Raw genomic sequence first — 13,572 nt, forward strand, 5'->3', positions numbered from 1 at the left:
AAGTCATCCATGCAAAAAGTAAGCAAACGTCCCATCTGTTAGTATCATCGCAGAGCAGCCTACAGTACTTTCTCAAGGCGGTGTTACCCAGACAGAAAAATCCAAACAAGCGCACTTTTGTTTTTTGGACATAATTAGCTCATGCACAAAAGCTGTCGTGTTGGTAAGTACAGCTTCTTATGAGGCGGAGGAAACGATTCCAGCAGCTCAGTGGTAGCTGTAGCCTGGAATACGGCAATTAAAGGAACACGGGGAAGCTTACATGCATTTGTCCCGACGCAAGCCGTCACATTTAGTCGAGCCTTTGCCGACTCCACGTAGCCACAAGGCGTTAAGTGTCGTATTCACTCTTGTTTCTGAAGTGCAGTAAGAGTTGGCCCACACTTCGAACCACTTAGCCTGCTGCACCTTTAAGTTCATAGAAAGTTGTCAAGTTATGCCATCATATGTTTGTTTTTTAAAGATTGTTATACGAAACCCAAAACCAGTGAAGTTGACACGTTATAATAATAAAAAACAGAATACAATGATTTGCAAATCCTTTTCAACCTATATTCCATTCAATAGTCTGCAAAGACAAGATTTGTATTATGCGAACTGGTAAACTTTGTTATTTTTTTGCAAATAATAGCTCATTTGGAATTTGATGCCTGCCACATGTTTCAAAAAAGCTGGCACAAGTGGCAAAAAAGACTGAGAAAGTTGAGGAATACTCATCAAAGACTTATTTGGAACATCCCACAGGTGAACAGGCTAATTGGGAACAGGTGGGTGCTATGATTGGGTATAAAAGCAGCTTCCATGAAATGCTCAGTTATTCACAAACAAGGATGGGGCGAGGGTCACCACTTTGTGAACAAATGCGTGAGCAAATTGTCCAACAATTTAAGGACAACATTTCTCAACGAGCTATTGCAAGGAATTTAGGGATTTCACCATCCATCGTGATATCATCAAAAGTTTCAGAAATTCTGGAGAAATCACTGCACGTAAGTAGCAAGGCCAAAAACCAACATTGAATACTCGTGTCCTTCGATCCCTCAAGAAGTACTGCATCAAAAAGCGGCATCAGCGTGTAAAGGATATCACCACATGGGCTCAGGAACATTTCAGAAAACCACTGTCAGTAACTACAGTTTGTTGCTACATCTGTAAGTGCAAGTTAAAACGCTATGCGAAAGCCAAGCCATTGATCAACAACACCCAGAAACGCCGCCGGCTTCGCTGGGCCCGAGCTCATCTAAGATGGACTGATGTAAAGTGGAAAAGTGTTCTGTGGTCTGACAAGTCCACATTTCAAATTGTTTTTGGAAACTGTGGACGTCGTGTCCTCCGGAACAAAGAGGAAAAGATCCATCCGGATTGTTATAGGTGCAAAGTTCTGGAGTGCAAAGTTTTGGAGTAATCACTGCCCGTAAGCAGCAAGGCCGAAAACCAACATTGAATGCCTGTGACCTTCGATCCCTCAGACGGTACTGCATCAAAAAGCGACATCATTGTGTAAAGGTTATCACCACATGGGCTCAGGAACACTTCAGAAAACCACAGTCAGTAACTATAGTTTGTCGCTACATCTGTAAGTGCAAGTTAAAACTCTACAATGCAAAGCCAAAGCCATTTATCAACAACACCCAGAAATGCTTTGCTGGGCTTGAGCTCATCTAAGATGGACTGATGCAAAGTGGAAAAATGTTCTGTGGTCTGACGAGTCCACATTTCAAATAGTTTTTGGAAACTGTGGACGTCGTGTCCTCCGGACCAAAGAGGAAAAGAACCATCCGGACTGTTATTGGCGCAAAGTTCAAAAGCCAGCATGTGTTTTTGTCATGGGGGTGTATTAGTGCCCAAGGCATGGGTAATTTACACATCTGTCAAGGCGCCATTAATGCTGAAAGGTACATACAGGTTTTGGAGCAACATATATTGCACCCCTGCTTATTTCAGCAAGACAATACCAAGCCACATTCTGCACGTGTTACAACAGCGTGGCTTCGTAGTAAAAGAGTGCGGGTACTAAACTGGCCTGCCTGTAGTCCAGACCTGTCTCCCATTAAAAACGTGTGCAATATGAAGCCTAAAATACCCCAACAGAGACCCCAGACTGTTGAACAACTTAAGCTGTACATCAAGCAAGAATGGGAAAGAATTACACCTGAAAAGCTTCAAAAATTGGTCTCCTCAGTTCCCAAACGTTTACTGAGTGTTGTTAAAAGGAAAGGCCATGTAACACAGTGGTAAAAATGCCACTGTGCCAACTTTTTTGCAATGTGTTGCTGCCATTAAATTCCAAGTTAATGATTATTTGCACACAAAAAAAATGTTTCTAAGTTCGAACATTAAATATCTTGTCATTGCAGTCTATTCAATTGAATATACGTTGAAAAGGATTCGCAAATCATTGTATTCTGTTTTTATTTACGAATTACACAACGTGCCAACTTCACTGGTTTTGTGTTACAAGACAATAAAGTACATTATGATGTATTTTTGAAAAAAAAGTCTTAAAATACATTTAACAGGTATAAAGCCATTCCTTTAAGAAAAAACTTCAATCATAAGCGAAAGCGTAAGTTGCGTGAATAGTCTTTTTTTCTCACAATGCTACAAGAAAAGAGTTACAGTATTTTGAAGTTAAAGAAAATAAAGTTTGCAAATAAAGTTCTTAAAGCAGCACTGAGTAACTTTTCAACCTTCATAAAATATTTCCACAACCTTTGTGATGATGTATGGACTTCCAACTAGTTGAATGACACCTGTGTCATGGCCTGACGGGGTCTGTATCGCTTTTACTGGCACTTAGTGACTTAGAGCAGTGTTTTTCAACCACTGTGCCGCGGTCGTGAGATACAGTCTGGTGTGCCGTGGGGAATTATCTAATTTCACCTATTTGGGTTAAAAATATTTGTTGCAAACCAGTAATTATAGTCTGCAAATGATGTGTTGTTGTTGAGTGTCGGTGTTGTCTAGAGCTCGGCAGAGTAACCGTGTAATACTCTTCCATACCAGTAGGTGGCAGCCGGTAGCTAATTGCTTTGTAGATGTCGGAAACAGCGGGAGGCAGCGTGCAGGTAAAGAGGTGTCTAATGCTTAAACCAAAAATAAACAAAAAGGTGAGTGCCCCTAAGAAAAGACATTGAAGCTTAGGGAAGGCTATGCAGAACGAAACTAAAACTGAACTGGCTACAAAGTAAACAAAAACAGAATGCTGGACGACAGCAAAGACTTACTGTGGAGCAAAGACGGCGTCCACAACGTACATCCGCACATGACATGACAGTCAACAATGTCCCCACAAAGAAGGATAAAAACAACTAAAATATTCTCGATTGCTAAAACAAAGTAGATGCGGGAAATATCGCTCAAAGGAAGACATGAAACTGCTACAGGAAAATACCAAAAAAAGAGAAAAAGCCACCAAAATAGGAGCGCAAGACAAGAACCAAAACACTACACACAGGAAAACAGCAAAAAATGGTGTGATGTGACAGTACACCTACTTTGAGACAAGATCTATATTGATACATAGTTGATTGTGGTTTCAAGTCATATCCAACAATTGCGACAAAGACTTTTTACTGTCAACTGAGTTTCGTTTTTTAACGATTTCTGCTGGTGGTGTGCCTCCGAACGCAAAAAATGTGCCTTCGCTCTAAAAAGGTTGAAAAACACTGACTTAGAGGAGTGGGGCAGGAACCCGCTTTACGGCATATGTCCCTCCCCCCTCTCCCCAGTCGTTAAAAAGACGGAAGTCGCTGCCAACATATGTGTGCCGCCAGAAAACTAAAAGAAGAAGATGAAGAAGAACGCCTATGTGCAATCACTGCTATCATGGCCGAAGCTGCAAAATAACCAAAGAAACGAAAAGTTTTGTCTGAGGAAACCAAAAAAAAAAAAAACAGAGCCTCAACATTGTGCGGCTTTCATTCACTGGCATGAGCTCAAAGACGAGGAATTTCGTACCAATGCTGCCTTGGCTCTGTTCCTGCTAAACTTGTGGGTGACACTTGATGCTCAAATCAAAATCGAAAATTTGCGTGGTCGCAATAAATAGACATCAGCTTGTTACTTTGCAGTTCCACACTGACACGACCAGCAACGCAACAAACTCAAAAGTACTGTATGAAGAAAAAACAATGCGATGACTGCAAATCGAAAATATTAATTTGAGTAAAATATGTAGATTCCTTCTGTGGAAAGATCAGTCATGCTGAATCATTGTGGTATTATCGTGTCAGTGTGGCGTTATATGCTCTAGTCCTCTACTGTCAAAACACTACCGCTTTGGTCCACTGGCGTCGCCAAAATCAACCACAACTGAAAGTCGGGTTTTATAGTAAGCCAATTTTTTAAAGGCCTACTGAAATGCGATTTTCTTATTTAAACGGGGATAGCAGGTCCATTCTATGTGTCATACTTGATCATTTCGCGATATTGCCATATTTTTGCTGAAAGGATTTAGTAGAGAACATCGACAAGGGCAGTGGGAGCGATTCAGATAGGGAAGATGCTGTGAGAGGCGGGTGGGACCTGATATTCAGTTGGGAATGACTAAAACAGTAAATAAACACAAGACATATATATACTCTGTTAGCCACAACACAACCAGGCTTGTATTTAATATGCCACAAATTAATCCCGCATAACAAACACCTCCCCCCTCCCGTCCATATAACCCGCCAATACAACTCAAACACCTGCACAACACACTCAATCCCACAGCCCAAAGTACCGTTCACCTCCCCAAAGTTCATACAGCACATATATTTCCCCAAAGTCCCCAAAGTTATGTACGTGACATGCACATAGCGGCACGCACGTACGGGCAAGCGATCAAATGTTTGGAAGCCGCAGCTGCATGCGTACTCACGGTACCGCGTCTGCGCATCCAACTCAAAGTCCTCCTGGTAAGAGTCTCTGTTGTGCCAGTTTTCCACAGGCCAATGGTAAAGCTTGACTGTCATCTTTCGGGAATGTAAACAATGAAATACCGGCTGTGTTTGTGTTGCTCTAGCCGCCCGCAATACACCGCTTCCCACCTACAGCTTTCTTCTTTGCTGTCTCCATTGTTCATTGAACAAATTGCAAAAGATTCACCAACACAGATGTCTAGAATACTGTGGAATTTTGCGATGAAAACAGACGACTTAATAGCTGGCCACCAAGCTGTCCCAAAATGTCCTCTACAATCCGTGACGTCACGTGCCGGCGTCATCATACGGAGACGTTTTCAGCAGGATATTTCGCGCAAAATTTAAAATTGCACGTTAGTAAGCTAAGCCGCCCGTATTGGCATGTGTTGCAATGTTATTGATGTATAAACTATCAGACTGCGTGGTCGGTAGTAGTGGGTTTCAGTAGGCCTTTAAATTATAAATTATTTTGTAACACTACCAAAATATTTTTTCCAGTATTATTCCAAATATATTTGTACTACTTGCACTACTTGTACTAGGCTTTTTGTTAAAATATAGATCGTAACATTACCAGATTTTCATGTTAAAAGCAGTTTTCTCTGAACAAACTTTTTTTTTTTCAATCAATAAATTACAGTTGCCTTATATAGCCGTTAATCACAAGTGTCCCAAAGGGCTGCACAAGTCACAATGACATTCTCGGCTCAGATCCCACATCAGGGATGCAAAGAGGAGTGGTCCACTTGGAACAGCTCGCGCGTCATCTGTGGTCACCTGATAACCTCTCCACGCAGGAGAGGGGGACAGAGCAAAAAAGAGAGACAGCAGATCAACTTGTCTAAAATTAGGTCTATTTAAAGGCTAGAGTACACAAATGAGTTGTAAGATGGGACTTTGATTGATTGATTGAGACTTTTATTAGTAGGTTGCACAGTGAAGTACATATTCCGTACAATTGACCACTAAATGGTAACACCCGAATACGTTTTTCAACTTGTTTAAGTCAAATTGATTCATGATACAGATATATATACTATCGTCATAATACAGTCATCACACAAGATAATCACATTGAATTATTTACATTATTTACAATCCGGGGTGTGGAGGGGCTGGAGCGTGCGTCCTCCTGCACACAAAATTAACGGAGGCAGGCCACCGGGATAAAATCTTCTAAAACTACTTACACGCAAGGCAGGGGAAACCCTGCCCTTGCTGTAGTTCCGCGTCAAAGTATTGGGGACGCCCACTCTCCTCGCCAGTCACTCGCGGGCATACTTGCCAACCTTGGACCTCCGATTTCGGGAGGTGGGGGCGTGGTTAAGATATATATATATATATATATATATATATATATATATATATATATATATATATATATATATACACACTATGAGAAATACTTGACTTTCAGTTAATTCTAGCTATATATATATATATATATATATGTGTGTGTATATATATATAAATAAATAAAAGAAATACTTGAATTTCAGTGTTCATTTATTTACACATATACACACACATAACACTCATCTACTCATTGTTGAGTTAAGGGTTGAATTGTCCATCCTTGTTCTATTCTCTGTCACTATTTCAGAACACACACACACATTATACAAATATACATTATAAAATCAATAAGAAAACGGGAGCTCTAATTTGGGAGTCTGAATTAGGATCAGAAGTTCCTATATAAACATTGCGTACTCACGTCGCCTTTTTGTATTGATTACTGCAGCTGTGCACTGGATTCATTCACAAATACAAACTACAACTCACAAACACTTTAGAGTTAGGCTCCACCATCAGAATGTGTACTTAAACTTATAAAGATCACATGGATATTATTCAGTGAGTTGATTCACCAAAACTGACCTACTCAGTGGCCTAGTGGTTAGAGTGTCCGCCCTGAGATCGGTAGGTTGTGAGTTCAAATCCCGGCCGAGTCATACCAAAGACTATAAAAATGGGACCCATTACCTCCCTGCTTGGCACTCAGCATCAAGGGTTGGAATTGGGGGTTAAATCACCAAAAATGATTCCCGGGCGCGGCCACCGCTGCTGCCCACTGCTCCCCTCCCCTCCCAGGGGGTGATCAAGGGTGATGGGTCAAATGCAGAGAATAATCTCGCCACACCTAGTGTGTGTGTGACAATCATTGGTACTTTAACTTTTATACAGGAGGAAAAAGCACACAGGACGTTTCAATTGTTCACAGACTGGTCGCGCTCATCAGGATGACAAGACACTTCCGGTTTGCAGGTGATGGCATTCAATTAGGAAGAAATGCCCTACTGCCCCCTACTGACCAATGTGAATACTGATAAATGTGTAATGACAGCTCCAAAAACGAATTCAAACCACAAAATAAAATAAATAAATCAACACAAAAATGTGACACATTATGGGTGGGTCACATATGCATGTACAGTAGATGGCAGTATTGTCCTGTTTAAAAGTGTCACAACATTGCTGTTTACGGCAGACGAACTGCTTTACGGCAGACGAAAACTTGACTGCTGTTGTTGTGTGTTGTTGGCGCTTGGAGGACGTTAATGAAACTGCCTAACAATAAACCCACATAAGAAACCAAGAGCTCGCCCTCGATCATTAGCTGTTTATATTGTGGGAAAGCGGACGTGTGAACAGGCTGTCAACACGTCACTCAGGTCCGCATGGAGCTGGAGGGAGCGTGGCCTCCAGCTCCGCCTGAATTTCGGGAGATTTTTGGGAGTAAATTTGTCCCGGGAGAGGCGCTGAATTTCGGGAGTCTCCAGGAAAATCCGGGAGGGTTGGCAAGTATGCTCGTGGGACCTACGTGGCCGTACCCGTCCCGTCTCGCTCCACCTCTTGATCGCTCCCGGGAGTCACCGCAGGTCCCTGGGTCCCGATTGCTCCTGCCCACAGGACCACACAGCCAGCATACAATGCACGAGCCCGCAAGCCCACAGCCAAAGGCAGTTTGATCACCCCCACATATCCACAATCCACGACACTTACTTCGTTCGGAGGCAGAGTTTCCTCTGCCCCTGCGTGTTGTGGGCTTCTTGGGGTTCACTCCGGTAGCTTGCGGGGTCTGCTGTGTAGTCATGGATTCCTTCCCAGCCTGCGGGCGTTCAGCCGGACGCTCTTGGCAAAGCCTGTCGATACTCTCCGGTCCTTCCTCTTCCTTCGGTTGCTCTTCCCTCCGTCGCTCTTCCTTTCTCTTCTGAAGCCTGTTGGATGCTTCCCTTTTAAATGTGTGCAGTCCTAACGCTCCACAGGTGCGTCTGATCTCAGGTGCAGTTTGATTGGGCACTTTGGTTGTCAGGGGCAACAAGCTAAAAGGGGCAAGTCTTAAAATGCCAGCAAAGTCCACAAGGAGTAAAAACATGCAATTAAAAATACAATTAAAATCCGCAAAGTGTAAAAACATGCAACTAAAAGTACAATTAAATTCCAAAGCAATAAAAACATGCAACTAAAATCCACAATAAAAACACTCTAAAACATGCATGGCAACGAAACATAAAAAATAAAATCCCCTACTTATGTCCCATAACAGTAACATTGGCAGTTGTTTTGTTTTACAATGGGAGCTTCAAAATCTCGACCAAGAAGCACAGGAATGTCACAGTCGCTCCTGGTGATTCTGGAAAACACCGAAAGTAAACAAAAAACAAAAAACAGACACCTCTAACAGTCACCAAGATTGGATTAGGAATTTGTATTGCGCTTTTTTCCGTTTCATTGAATTCCGTGCGCGTTATTGCAGTGGATGATATGGGAGCAGTCAAGCCTCCCAAAATGGCTGCAGGGGTTATTCCAAGATCAAGTTAAGTCCGGTTGAGCACAATATTGGTGGTGTGACAGCTAATAGAATCCTCAAGCCTCCTTCCTTTGTTTTTTGTTGATGGCTGACTTACATTAGACCAGGAAAAGGTTTTTATTCCAGACTTGAAGGTAGCACTGAGTTCTGGGCACGACAATAAACTGCAACCGGTGGCGAGGCTTCATCATGGGATCTCTGAAGCTCTCTGAAAAGAGAGTTACCCCCTAATCATCATAGGGGGTCATTGTGGGTCAGTTCACTCTGACCCACAATGAGAGTGCCTGTCAGGGTCACAGCTATGGGGGTATGTACAGTAGGAGTGTCAAAAACAAAAAATTGATTTTCAGATTAATCGCGATTCTTATTTGCAACGATTTTTGATCGATTCAAAAAAATCCAAAATCGATTTTAAATTATTTTTTTTCTTTTTCAATCTTTCCTTTCCAGCCACTCAGGAAAATCATATTGTTGATGAAGATGCCCATATTTGCTGGATAGATTTACCATATTATCCGAACCATAGGGCGCACCGGATATATAAGGCGCACTGCCGATGAATGGTCACTTTTCTATCTTTTTTCATATATAAAGCGCATATATAGGGCGCATTAAAGGAGTCATATTATTATATATTTATTTTTTTTAATTGAAAACACTTCCAGGGCTTCACGGTGGCAGAGGGGTTAGTGCATCTGCCTCACAATACGAAGGTCCTGAGTAGTCTTGGGTTCAATCCCAGGCTCGGGATCTTTCTGTGTGGAGTTTGCATGTCCTCCCCGTGACTGCGTGGGTTCTTTCCGGGTACTCCGGCTTCCTCCCACTTCCAAAGACATGCACCTGGGGATAAGTTTATTGGCAACACTAAATTGGCCCTAGTGTGTGAATGTGAGTGTGAATGTTGTCTGTCTATCTGTGTTGGCCCTGCGATGAGGTGGCGACTTGTCCAGGGTGTACCCCGCCTTCCGCGCGATTGTAGCTGAGATAGGCTCCAGCGCCCCCCGCGACCCCAATGGGAATAAGCGGTAGAAAATGGATGGATTGATGGAAAACACTTCCTTGTGGTCTACATCAGTGGTCCCCAACCACCGGCCGGGCCGCACAAGAAATAAAAAACATAAAAAAATAAAAATATTTTTTTATTAAAGCAACATAAAAAACACAAGATACACTTACAATTTAATTTTAAGATGTGCATGAAAGGTGAGGTTCAAGATATGCATGAAAGGTGACATTTTAGATGTGCATGAAAGGTGCTGTTTAAGATGTGCATGAAAGGTGACATTTTAGAGGTACATAAAATGTGTCGTGTAAGATGTGCATGAAAGGTGAGGTTTAAGATATGCATGAAAGGTGACATTTTAGATGTGCATGAAAGGTGCTGTTTAAAGGGGAACATTATCACCAGACCTATGTAAGCGTCAACCTTGATGTTGCAGAAAAAAGACCAAATATTTTTTTAACTGATTTCCGAACTCTAAATGGGTGAATTTTGGCGAATTAAACGCCTTTCTATTATTCGCTCTCGGAGCGATGACGTCACATCCGGAAGCAATCCACCATTTTCTCACTTTCGTCGGTGTGTTGTCGGAGGGTGTAACAACACGAACAGGGACGGATTCAAGTTGCACCAGTGGCCCAAAGATGCGAAAGTGGCAAGAAATTGGACGAAATGTGTTCAAAATACGAGGCTGTGGGGAAAGCCGACGAAATGGTCAGTCGTTTGTTCCGCACACTTTATCGACGAAAGCTATGCTACGACAGAGATGGCAAGAATGTGTGGATATCCTGCGACACTCAAAGCAGATGCTGACATCAACTCCAAAACTGGACAGATCAGCTTTCAGGAAAAGAGAGCGGATGAGGGTATGTCTACAGAATATATTAATTGATGAAAACTTTATTCATTACTCGCGGTTTTACGTAAATTATTATACATAAACTGTGTTTACCAATAATTTAGCTTAAAAACATTTATTTTTTTCAATCATTCGAGTACATTCGGGTAGTCTTGTGTAATGCAGTATTTTGTGTCTATTTAGGTATGGTTAACCTGAGTGCTGAAATCGTGGAAAATATATGTTCTTAGCGCTCCTGAAATGGGCTGTCTGCACTCTCAAAGTGCATGTTGTTGCCAAATGTATTTCATATGCTGTAAACCTAGTTCATAGTTGTTAGTTTCCTTTAATGCCAAACAAACACATACCAATCGTTGGTTAGAAGGCGATCGCCGAATTCGTCCTCGCTTTCTCCCGTGTCGCTGGCTGTCGTGTCGTTTTCGTCGGTTTCGCTTGCATACGGTTCAAACCGATATGGCTCAATAGCTTCAGTTTCTTCTTCAATTTCGTTTTCGCTACCTGCCTCCACACTACAACCATCCGTTTCAATACATGCGTAATCTGTTGAATCGCTTAAGCCGCTGAAATCCGAGTCTGAATCCGAGCTAATGTTGCTATAGCTTGCTGTTCTTTCCGCCATGTTTGTTTGTATTGGCATCACTGTGTGACGTCACAGGAAAATGGACGGGTGTATATAAAGATGGTTAAAATCAGGCACTTTGAAGCTTTTTTTAGGGATATTGCGTGATGGGTAAAATTTTGAAAAAAAACTAAAATAAGCCACTGGGAACTGATTTTTAATGGTTTTAACCCTTCTGAAATTGTGATAATGTTCCAATTTAAAGATGTGCATGAAAGGTGACATTTTAGATGTACATAAAATGTGTCGTTTACAACAGTGGTCCCCACACACCGGGCCGCAGCTCGGTACCGGTCCGTGGATCGATTGGTACCGGGCCGCACAAGAAAAAAAAAAAAAAAAAATTATAAATATTTATTTTTATTTTTTTATTTTTTTTTATTAAATCAACATAAAAAACACAAGATACACTTACAATTAGTGCACCAACCCAAAAAACCTCCCTCCCCCATTTACACTCATTCACACTCATTCGCACAAAAGGGTTGTTTCTGCTATTAATATTTCTGGTTCCTACATTATATATCAATATCGATCAATACAGTCTGCAGGGATACAGTCTGTAAGCACACATGATTGTATTTTTTTATGACAAAAAACAAAACAAAAACAAAAACAAAAATACTGCCACAGTCTTGTCTACAGCCATTGCCACGTTTTTGTACCTTTTGATCCACGGGTGATTCTTTGTTTGTAAACTTTTGTCAGGTAAGCTTCCTAGCATCGCCTGCGTTGGAGCACTTTTTGTTGTATTTGTTAGTTTTTGTTCTTAGTCCCTTTTTCCCTCCCTAGCCGGAGCGTTTTGAGTTGTTAATATTTTTGTTAGTTTAGTGGTCAGGTTAGATCTGTTTTGATAGCCTGTTTTGTTCCTCCCGTTTTGGACCCCTCCCCTTCTGAGAATAAATAACTGTTTTCTGAAATCCTGCTATTGTGTCCAGAGTCCTATTCGGGTCGTGACACAGACTTTACTTAAATCCTCATCCGTGGCTCACTCGTGCAAGAACATCACCGGAAGTGTGTCCCGTGAAAAACCGTCCGACCGGAACTCTCTAATAACTAAAGTTCCTTGGGTGAATAATGTAAACTCACTACACCGGTATGTTTTAGCGCTTTCATGGCGAGTTTACCCTTTTTGGCCCAAAGATTTACCCTTTATGGCCAATGTTTAGCTCCAAAGTACAATTTCAACATGATCCACATACACTTTAACTGTGACCTAATCTGTACACAAAAAATAAATATTTTAATAATATATATTCTATATGAAAAAAATACCAAAACGCATCATATGAATTTGTTTTAATCAGCCCCTTTTGTCCTCTAGCAGCTATAAAATAATAAAATGATGTTACTGAATAGACAATCTCTAATCCTTTTTATTCGTGACTGTCCAAAATGTTGACACCTTGGACGGAGAATCCTTCTCTGTCCATCGTTTGTCTTTGCAGCGCGAGCACCGATCCTTCAGACAAATAAAACGCAAAATAGTGCTCGTAAACGGTGATGAGTGTTGATAAATCACATTGTGTGGGCTAAATACGTATTGTGAGTGTTTTGATGATCAGCATATATTTTGCATATTAATGAAGACAGACGCAAAATAGCCTTATTCTGCTAATTTAGCAGACGCAATCCACTTAGCACACACTTAGAAGATCAGCTTTACGTGTGCTATCAAGTTTGCACGTGTTTTAGTACACGCAAATCTTTAGTAAATCAGGTCCATTGTCCCACATAATACAGTCCATGACACTGGGTGCGGAATATTTGCGAGCGGAAACCTCAAGCTAATCCAGCACATAACCTGTAGCCATGGTAACCTGTCAAATGTGAGATCAAAGGACAGCCACCCTTCTTGAGGACAGTATACTCTTAAGGCAGACCTGGGCAAAATAAGGCCCAGGGGCCGCATGCGGCCCATTAAGTTTTTCAATCTGGCCCGCCGGACATTCCGAAATAATTTTTTTTACATCTTTAAGATGAAACTGTAGCTGCCATTATGATGTGCAGTGATGTTTTCAAATGACCGTAAGTCTTGAACTACACAAAGTATTTCAATGGTTGGAATCTGCGCTTTTGCATGATATACTAGTTACTATGGTAATCTAAGTCACAGACGATGCACCAAGCAGTGTTTCCAGAGCGGCCAGCCTGAAATGCAGGTGTCAGGGACAGACACGGAAGGATTTTTTTACAACAAAGTTCTGCAGGAAAAGTGATATTATATCAGATTGTAGGTAGGTTTTTTTACCCTTCGCATTCATATTTCACTTTTTGTTGCATTTTTGTTGCGTTTCGCTTGATTGTAAAATATGTCGATCGAGAGTGGGTGTGACGTTCATATGTTGTCAATATTCAGTGTTTTATCAC

This window comes from Nerophis lumbriciformis, linkage group LG05 (genome assembly GCF_033978685.3).
Source record: "Nerophis lumbriciformis linkage group LG05, RoL_Nlum_v2.1, whole genome shotgun sequence".
Lineage (NCBI taxonomy): Eukaryota > Metazoa > Chordata > Actinopteri > Syngnathiformes > Syngnathidae > Nerophis > Nerophis lumbriciformis.